General features: G+C 44.4%; 1 non-coding gene across 1 annotated transcript; it reads left to right on the top strand.

The window, feature by feature from the left end:
• Window positions 1-1306: 1306 nt before the first annotated feature.
• Trnas-cga (transfer RNA serine (anticodon CGA)) lies at window positions 1307-1381 on the top strand. Its single transcript has one exon. It is a non-coding gene; the product is annotated as a tRNA-Ser (tRNA).
• The last annotated feature ends 8280 nt before the right edge of the window (window positions 1382-9661 follow it).

Genomic DNA, 9661 nt, shown 5'->3' with positions numbered 1-9661 from the left:
TGCTGTGCTCAGAGGTGAGGCGTGATGTTCAGGAGCGCCTCCCATACGTCGTCGTGGACTGCAGCGAACCCTCGCTAAAGTCTGTGGTATCGATTCACAGTGCCAACTTTGGTGTGGAACGGGATTCTGTACGATATCACAGTTACCTTGCTCTGCTCTCTTGGTTCAGAATTTTCTCTCCAGCTTGCTTGTAGTTCTCTGTAGCTAGCTATGGTTTCAATATTTGTACTCTGTGTCGTTTATCATTGCGTAACGTCAGTGTAGGCTGCCCTCCGATAAATATTGTGTTTTGCTTAATTGTAATTTCAGAATAAATCAATATTTTGTTACTTGATGGTGTTGGGACAGCAACCAGACACAAATTTACATTCAGTTAATTTATTCAAAGGGTTGTAATGAAAGCATGAAAACTGTCTGAAGATGAATCATAACGATTCGAAACCGGTAACGGTACCCTTTGAATATAGGAACAGAAAGTAAATTTGTGGCTGGTTGCTGTCCCAACACCATCAACATTTGTCTTCAAATAACAGCCACGATCTCCAACTATGTCATCATTTGACAAAATTGCATTTTGTTACTTTTTATTTCTTTCTTAGAAATGTGATATCTTCCCAACTTTCCCAGTATCCAAGAAATCACCGACCCACTGGAAGCAGAACGTTGTATATTCCTTACACGTTCAAACACGTAACAGAAAATCAATTTAAACTCCAGGCTTTACCAGATACTGCTTGTACAGTATGAAGATTGTAACAATATTTCTGTACACAATTATTGGCGTCAATTTTAGTTCGTTTCTCACGCGTCAGATATAAAGAAAGATCCAGAATGAGATTTTCACTCTGCAGCGGAGTGTGCGCTGATATGAAACTTCCTGGCAGATTAAAACTGGGTGTCGGACCGAGACTCGAACTCGGGACCTTTGCCTTTCGCAGGCAAGTGCTCTACCAACTTAGCTACCCAAGCACGACTCACGCCCCGTCCTCACAGCTTTACTTCCGCCAGTACCTCGTGTCCTACCTTCCAAACTTTACAGAAGCTCTCCTGCGAACCAAGCAGAACTAGCACTCCTGAAAGAAAGGATGTTGCGGAGACATGGCTTAGCCACAGCCTGGGGGATGTTTTCCAGAATGAGATTTTCACTCGGCAGCGGAGTGTGCGCTGATATGAAACTTCCTGGCAGATTAAAACTGTGTGCTGGACTGAGACTCGAACTCGGGACCTTTGCCTTTCGCGGGCAAGTTTGGAAGGTAGGAGATGAGGTACTGGCAGAAGTGAAGCTGTGAGGGCGGGACATGAGTCGTGCTTGGGTAGCTCAGTTGGTAGAGCACTTGCCCGCGAAAGGCAAAGGTCCCGAGTTCGAGTCTCGGTCCGGCATACAGTTTTAATCTGCCAGGAAGTTTCATAAAGAAGGATGTTTGTAATACAAGTGTCATTAAGGTTAAACTGATATCTTCTTCATCTGGCAGTCTGTATTGCTGCCGGTGGCTCCAGCTATCACTTCAATGCAGTTCCAGAGGTCTTCTGCTTTAACGGCGAGGAGACGCCCAGTGACACAGGTTGGCCTTACAGTGCGGCGCTCCCACGCTCGTGCGCTTCAGCGCTAACCACACCGGTGGGGTGGGGAGATCAGAGCTAGCTGGCGGCTCTTCTTTGAGGAGACGTCCACAATCCGCGGTTCTCCCTGCCGCCTTCCTGTGGCTGCTTCTATAGGGCACCTGCAAAGTCCTGCATTCCATTGTCTCGATATTAGTCGTCTCTCAGGGAGCTGCGTGTGTTTTTCATTCCTTTAAGGGGTGTAGGACGTCAAACGGGCCGACTTGGAGCAGGAGAGGCACCACAGGACATTTTAATTTCCACTGTCTATACTTTTACAAGTAAATTCATAAAACCTTGTCAGCATGACCAGGAAGGATTCAGGATTCACACTCATAGCAGCGGAAGTTCAAAAACATAACAAAATAAATTTTTTACGTGTGAAATTTCATCATTTTTTCACTTACTATTGGCTGCACTTGTTGCTACAGGTACACTTTTCTTCATAAGTTCAAAAATGGCTCTGAGCACTATGGGACTTAACATCTATGGCCATCAGTCCCCTAGAACTTAGAACTACTTAAACCTAACTAACCTAAGGACATCACACAACACCCAGTCATCACGAGGCAGAGAAAATCCCTGACCCCGCCGGGAATCGAATCCGGGAGCCCGGGTGCGGGAAGCGAGAACGCTACCGCACGACCACGAGCTGCGGACCTACTCTTAATAAGTAAGAGAGACTGTTCGATGAATTTTGCACAGCGTACAAACCATACTCACAGGTGTCTGAAACTCTAGAATCTATTTAATTTTTGAAAAAATGAATGAGCTGTTACGTTTTAAGCTTTATGTTTAGAAAAAAATCAAATTTTGTAGTTAATTATCTCAATTTGTACCATAGTTTTCAATAGATTTGAAAAATTCTAGAGTTTCAGACACCTGTAAGTATGGCTTGTATGCTGTGCAAAATTCATCAAAGAATCTCTCTTACTTGTGAAGAAAAATGTACCTATAGCAACAAATGCAGCCAATAGTAAGCGAAAAATAATGAAATTTCACATGTAGAAAAAATTTATTTTGTTATGCTTTTGATCTTCCGCTGCTATTAGTGTGAATCCTGAATCCTTCCTGGTCACGCTGACAAAGTTTTATGAATTTATTTGTAAAAGTATAGGCACTGAAAATTAAATTGTTCCGTGGTGCCTCTCATGCTCCAAGTCGGCCCGTTAAACGTCCTACCCCCCCCCCCCCCCCCTTAATATACGTATCATGAAATGAAATACACTGACAGAAAAAAATCGCAACACCAAGGAGGATTTTTGCGAGACAAACGAAAGTTGGTAAACGTATTTCTGCACCTGCATGAGGATTGCCCAACAGTAGCGTAAGTGTGGCGCTATTGACGCCACTATGCTTTTAAAAACACAATGAGGGTGGACTTGGCGAGTTGACATTAGTCAAGAATGCCATTAAAGTGACGAAGACACTGAGCTTGAACGAGGTCGTGTTATAGAACTATGAGAAGCTGGATGTTCCTTCTGCGATATTGTAGAAAGGCTTTGCAGGAATGTAGCCACTGTCCGTGATTGCTGCCATCGGAGGTCACTAGAATGTACGGTCGCCAGAAGACCGGGCTCCGGCCGGCCACGCGGCACTACCGACATCTGCAGCAGCAGTTTGAGCAGTAGCCGGCATCACAGTAACATTACTAACTGTTACAAATCGGTTACTTCAAGGACAGCTCCGAGCCAGATGCACTGTAGCGACCATTCCTCTGACCCTAGACCACCGCCACTGGTGGCTTCATTGGTATCAAGCGAGAGCTCACTGGAGGACATTTATTTATTTATTTATTGTTCCGTGGGACCAAATTAAGGAGAAGTCTCCATGGTCATGGAACGAGTCAATACATGAAATTACAACACGATAGTAGAAACAGATAAAATGATATAAAAAACATATTCAGGCGACTAGTCGTAAGTTTAAATAAAGAAAATCAACAATGTAACACTGGAATTTGCTTAATTTTTCAGCTCTTCCAGGAGCTCCTCGACAGAATAGAAGGAGTGAGCCATGAGGAAACTCTTCAGTTTAGACATAAAAGAGTTTGGGCTACTGCTAAGATTTTTGAGTTCTTGTGGTAGCTTATTGAAAATGGATGCAGCAGTGTACTGCACTCCCTTCTGCACAAGAGTCAAGGAAGTGCATTCCACATGCAGATTTGATTTCTGCCTAGTATTAACTGAGTGAAAGCTGCTAACTCTTGGGAGTAGGCTAATACTGCTAACAACAAACGACATTAAAGAAAATATATACTGTGAGGGCAATGTCAGAATTCCCAGACTATTGAATAGGGGTCGACAAGAGGTTCTCGAACTTACACCACATATAGCTCGAACACAACAGGTGAAAACGTCTCTGCCTCGGTGCCACTGATGGCCGTGTGTTGCTTAGAAGCAGGCCAGTTGAAGGCCTGCAACCAACCTGACTGTGCTCTGGACACACTGGATCTAAACCTGGAGTTATGGTCTGGAGAGCGATTTCGTATGACGGTAGGAGCACTTTCGTGGTTATTCCAAGCAACTTGACTGCAAATCTGCACGTTCGTCTGGTGATTCGACCTGTTGTGCTGCCATTCATGAAAAGCATTTCACGGGGTGTTTGCCAACAGGATACAACTGGCTCACATTCCACTGTTTTAACCCGACATGCCCTGCAGAGTTGACCCACTCGATCAATACCCCTGTCTCCGATGTTTGGACAACATGGTTGTGGAGTGACAGCTACTAATATAAATTGACTTAGTATTAAGAAAACAGTCTTAATCGCGTTTTTTACTTATTTAGTGCCGACCAGTTTCAGCCCATCGGAGGGGCCATCTTCAGGGCGAACGTATGGTCGAATGCTGGTGGGGTCACCACAGTCTCCTGCCACACTTTGGTAGCGGTGACGCCATCAGCAGTTGACCATATGTTCGCCCTGTAGATGGCCCCTGCGATGAGCTGAAACCGGTGGGCACTAAATAAATAAAAAACGCGATTAAGACTGTTTTCTTAATACTAAACTTCTGTCTCCGATCGAGCATAAATGGGACATAGAATGAAATTTTCACTCTACAGCGGAGTGTGCGCTGATACGAAACTTCCTGGCAGATTAAAACTGTGTGCCGGGCCGAGACTCGAACTCGGGACTTTTGCCTTTCGCGGGCAAGTGCTCTACCAACTGAGCTATGCAAGCACGACTCACACCGCCGCCTCACAGCTTTAATTCCGCCAGTACCTCGTCTCCTACCTTCGCAGGAGAGCTTCTGTGAAGTTTGGAAGGTAGGAGACGAGGTACTCGCAGAATTAAAGCTGTGAGGACGGGGCGTGAGTCGTGCTTGGGTAGCTCAGTTGGTAGAGCACTTGCGCGCGAAAGGCAAAGGTCCCGAGTTCGAGTATCGGTCCGGCACACAGTTTTAATCTGCCAGGAAGTTTCATAAATGGGACATCATTGGACGACAACTCCAGCGTCATCTACAAGCAGCATTAACTGTCCTTGTATTGACCGACCAAGTGCGACAGGCATGGAACTCTACCCTGCAAGTTTCTCAAAGGTAGTCAAAGTAAATGATTCCTTTCATCGTTTACAATTTATTATCGTGTGTGACAAATTTTACTTGCTAATTCGCGAGTGTTAAATGCCTTAAAAATCCAGGAACGGTGTAGGCTATTGTTCAGTTGAACAATTAATAAACAAGAGGAGCTGTGTTGAGTTTATTCAGTTCATCTTGTATAGTACCCCTTTCGCGATGGCATGTATATTGCCTATGATTTCTGTGATTTTGTGACTGAATTTTGTGCAGTCCGTCACACTTGATAACTTACTTTGTGCACGCTTTTGTTTGTGAGGCCCACATGTTCGTGATCTAATGAGAAAGTCTACAGTGCCAAGCTCACAGTGATCTTCCACTGTAGGATATCTAAATTAATTGTGATACTTATTTATGCTTAATTGTATAGCAATGCACTTTAATAGAAATCTTATTCATTTATCCTGCATGTTAAAATCATGGAAACAGCCCCTCTTGTTACCCACGTGTGCTGGGGTGCAGGTTTTTTCTTCTTTTCCTTCCTGTTACTCTCTCAAGAGCTTGTGAATGTTAGTGTTCGTGATTAAACCATCCTTTGATCATTCCTCATCCAAAGATCATTGACATTGCAGGGGACTCCGAAGTAAAGTTCTAGATTTAATGTCCGCAGCTCGTGGTCGTGCGGTAGCGTTCTCGCTTCCCACGCCCGGGTTCCCGGGTTCGATTCCCGACGGGGTCAGGGATTTTCTCTGCCTCGTGATGACTGGGTGTTGTGTGCTGTCCTTAGGTTAGTTCGGTTTAAGTAGTTCTAAGTTCTAGGGGACTGTGACCATAGCTGTTAAGTCCCATAGTGCTCAGAGGCATTTGAACCATTTTCTAGATTTAATTAATACGTGACTTAAAAGATTGCAGGCAACAGCTACCATCATATTACTCACTACACTTATTCATGCATGCAACTAAATACACCGATCTAATAAATGTCCTTTTGCCAGAATTTTTGTTTACGCTCTCACTGCTAAAATTCCACTCCATACTTCATCCAGCTCGGATGTACGGCACATCCTACTGGATTCCGTTTGCGCGACAGTCGTATTGAGGCCATACTTCACCCCTTATATTAAGATTAATTGTAAAGATTCCCCTTAATTGTAAAAATACTTTTCATGTGGCGACCCTGATCTCTGAGTACGCTCATCCTAGGAATTTTCTGTGAAAAAGTCAGGTTCCGTAGGATGTATCAATGCTCTAAATAATCAAAATTGTTTTCCTTCAACACTTGAACAACTTCTGCGTTGTTTCAAGTATCAGCGTGGAAACAGCGTTGTGATCTAGACGGCGTTGTTTCCTTCGTTTTATTTGTGATTTTATGTGTGTATTTTTGGTGTGTTAATTCATAGTCCGATAGTAGGATCGTGTGGCAATATCAATTTCCGGGGACGTATTTTACGTACGTATAGGTAATTTGTCATCGTTTTGCGTTTGTAAGATACTACTCGTGCTAGGCTGTTGCAATCTCGTCCTCGTCTACGCGTAACGTATGGTAATTTTGGTGGTAGCAGCGCATGAGAATTTTCGCATACCAAGCAGTATTCTTGCAGTAAGTGACTGGCGCGCGAAATTAGTCAATTATAAATTATGGACACGCGTAGCCGCTATAACAGCAACCTGAGACACAACGAAACAGAAAATACCATGCCTTCTGGAGAAAGTTCGTCTAGGGAACCGCGAAACATCGCCAACAAACTAAGCAATATTCCCGCTTCCCAAAGTGTTAGCAAATCAAACGATGCGTTATGTGCACCTGACTTCAGTAGTGCTACTGGAATATTACCCTCACAAAGTACACAACAGCTACTACCTGTAAGCTCTGAGGAACAATGTGGAACACAGAGTTACCACAGTGTAGACAACAGATTTGCTGGTAACAGGTTTACTGTTTAGAGACTGTTTCCGGCCTTGTGACCGAGCGGTTCTAGGCGCTTCAGTTCGGAACCGCCCTGCTGCTACGGTCACAGGTTGGAATCCTGCCTCGGGCATGGCTGTGTATGATGTCCTCAGGTTAGTCAGGTTTAAGTAGTTCTAAGTCTAGGGGACTGATGACCTCAGATGTTAAGTCCCATAGTGCCAGAGCCATTTGAGCCATATTCGCTGGATCCGTCAACAGCATAGCCACGAACCAGGTATCGCGTTTACCTGATTGGGCGTAGTTCATGGCGCGATTTGAGGAGCTAATGATCCCGAACAATGCTCACATGGTTGAAAATTTACGGGCGCAGATGACTGCGAATACACATAGTTTAGAGGCGCGCATGAGGGCAGATGAAGGCGAATTCCAAGCAAATGGCTAATGTACAAGGCAAATTACGAGACGTAACAACGAACATTAAGGAACCTATCTGAAGTGTGCACATCGACCTATCGGTTATCAATCCTGTCTGGCGTAAAGTTTGTCTATACAGGGTGGTCCATTGATAGTGACCGGGCCAAATATCTCACGAAATAAGCATCAAACGAAAAAACTTCAAAGATCGAAACTCGTCTACCTTGAAGGGGGAAACCAGATGGCGCTATGGTTGGCCCGCTAGATGGCGCTGCCATAGGTCAAACGGATGTCAACTGCGTTTTTTAAAATAGGAACCCTCATTTTTTATTACATGTTTGTGTAGTACGTAAAGAAATTTGAATGTTTTAGTTGGACCACTTTTTTCGCTTTGTGATAGATGGCGCTGTAATAGTCACAAACGTAACTTTCCGCCAGTGAGGACGGTATTTGCTTCGTGATACATTACCCGTGTTAAAATGGACCTTTTACCAATTGCGGAAAAGGTCGATATCGTGTTGATGTATGGCTATTGTGATCAAAATGCCCAATGGGCGTGTGCTATGTACGTATGCTGCTCGGTATCCTGGACGACATCATCCAAGTGTCAGGACCGTTCGCCGAACAGTTACACTATTTAAGGAAACAGGAAGTGTTCAGCCACATGTGAAACGTCAACCACGACCTGCAACAAATGAGGATGCCCAAGTAGGTGTTTTAGCTGCTGTCGCGGCTAATCCGCGCATCAGTAGCAGACAAATTGCGCGAGAATCGGGAATTTCAAAAACGTCGGTGTTGAGAATGCTACATCAACATCGATTGCACCCGTACCATATTTCTATGCACCAGGAATTGCATGGCGACGACTTTGAATGTCGTGTACAGTTCTGCCACTGCGCACAAGAGAAATTACGGGACGTTGACAGATTTTTTCCACGCGTTCTATTTAGCGACGAAGTGTCATTCACCAACAGCGGTAACGTAAACCGGCATAATATGCACTATTGAGCAACGGAAAATCCACGATGGCTGCGACAAGTGGAACATCAGCAATCTTGGCGGGTTAATGTATGGTGCGGCATTATGGGAAGAAGGATAGTTGGCCCCCATTTTAGCGATGGCAATCTAAATGGTGCAATGTATGCTGATTTCCTACGTAATGTTCTACCGATGTTACTACAAGATGTTTCACTGCATGACAGAATGGCGATGTACGTCCAACATGATGGATGTCCGGCACGTAGCTCGCGTGCGGTTGAAGCGGTATTGAATAGCATATGGCCCGCACATTCACCGGATCTGACGTCCCCGGATTTCTTTGTGTGGGGAAAGTTGATGGATATTTGCTGTCGTGATCCACCGACAACGCCTCACAACATGCGTCAACGCATTGTCAATGCATGTGTGAACATTACGGAAGGCGAAATACTCGTTGTTGAGAGGAATGTCGTTACACGTATTGCCAAATGCATTGAGGTTGACGGACATCATTTTGAGCATTTATTGCATTAATGTAGTATTTACAGATAATCTCGCTGTAACAGCATCCGTTCTCGGAAATGACAAGTTCACAAAGGTACATGTAACACACTGGAACAACCGAAATAAAATGTTCAAACTTACCTACGTTCTGAATTTTAATTTAAAAAACCTACCTGTTACCAACTGTTCGTCTAAAATTGTGAGCCATATGTTTGTGACTATTACAGTGCCATCTATCACAAAGCGAAAAAAGTGGTCCAGCTGAAACATTCATATTTCTTTACGTACTACACGAATATGTAATAAAAATAGGGGTTCCTATTTAAAAAAACGCAGTTGATATCCGTTTGACCTATGGCAGCGCCATCTAGCGGGCCAACCATGGCGCCATCTGGCTTCCCCCTTCAAGCTACACAAGTTTCGTTCTTTGTAGTTTTTTCGTTTGGCGCTTATTTCGTGAGATATTTGGCCCGGTCACGATCAATGGACCACCTTGTATAGCGCGCGCCTGAGGCGAGGCAGGGTAGAGAGTGAACACGGAGTCGCTAGGTGGAGTGAGTCGCGCGTGCATTATGTTTGGAAGCAAGCTGGGTACAGTGTAAGCTGGCAACGCATAGAACTGAGACTATTTAATGTATTGCTGCGTCTTTTTGTCTCATTCGAAATTCTCGTCAGCTACTTCAATCTGTGCTATGGGTAATGCCAGCTGCCAGTCCTGAAAGATTTCCTTAGTAGTGAAATGC

Source organism: Schistocerca nitens, chromosome 2 (assembly GCF_023898315.1).
Source record: "Schistocerca nitens isolate TAMUIC-IGC-003100 chromosome 2, iqSchNite1.1, whole genome shotgun sequence".
In the NCBI taxonomy this organism is placed as follows: Eukaryota; Metazoa; Arthropoda; class Insecta; order Orthoptera; family Acrididae; genus Schistocerca; species Schistocerca nitens.
This window is presented reverse-complemented; position numbering and strand designations above follow the sequence as displayed.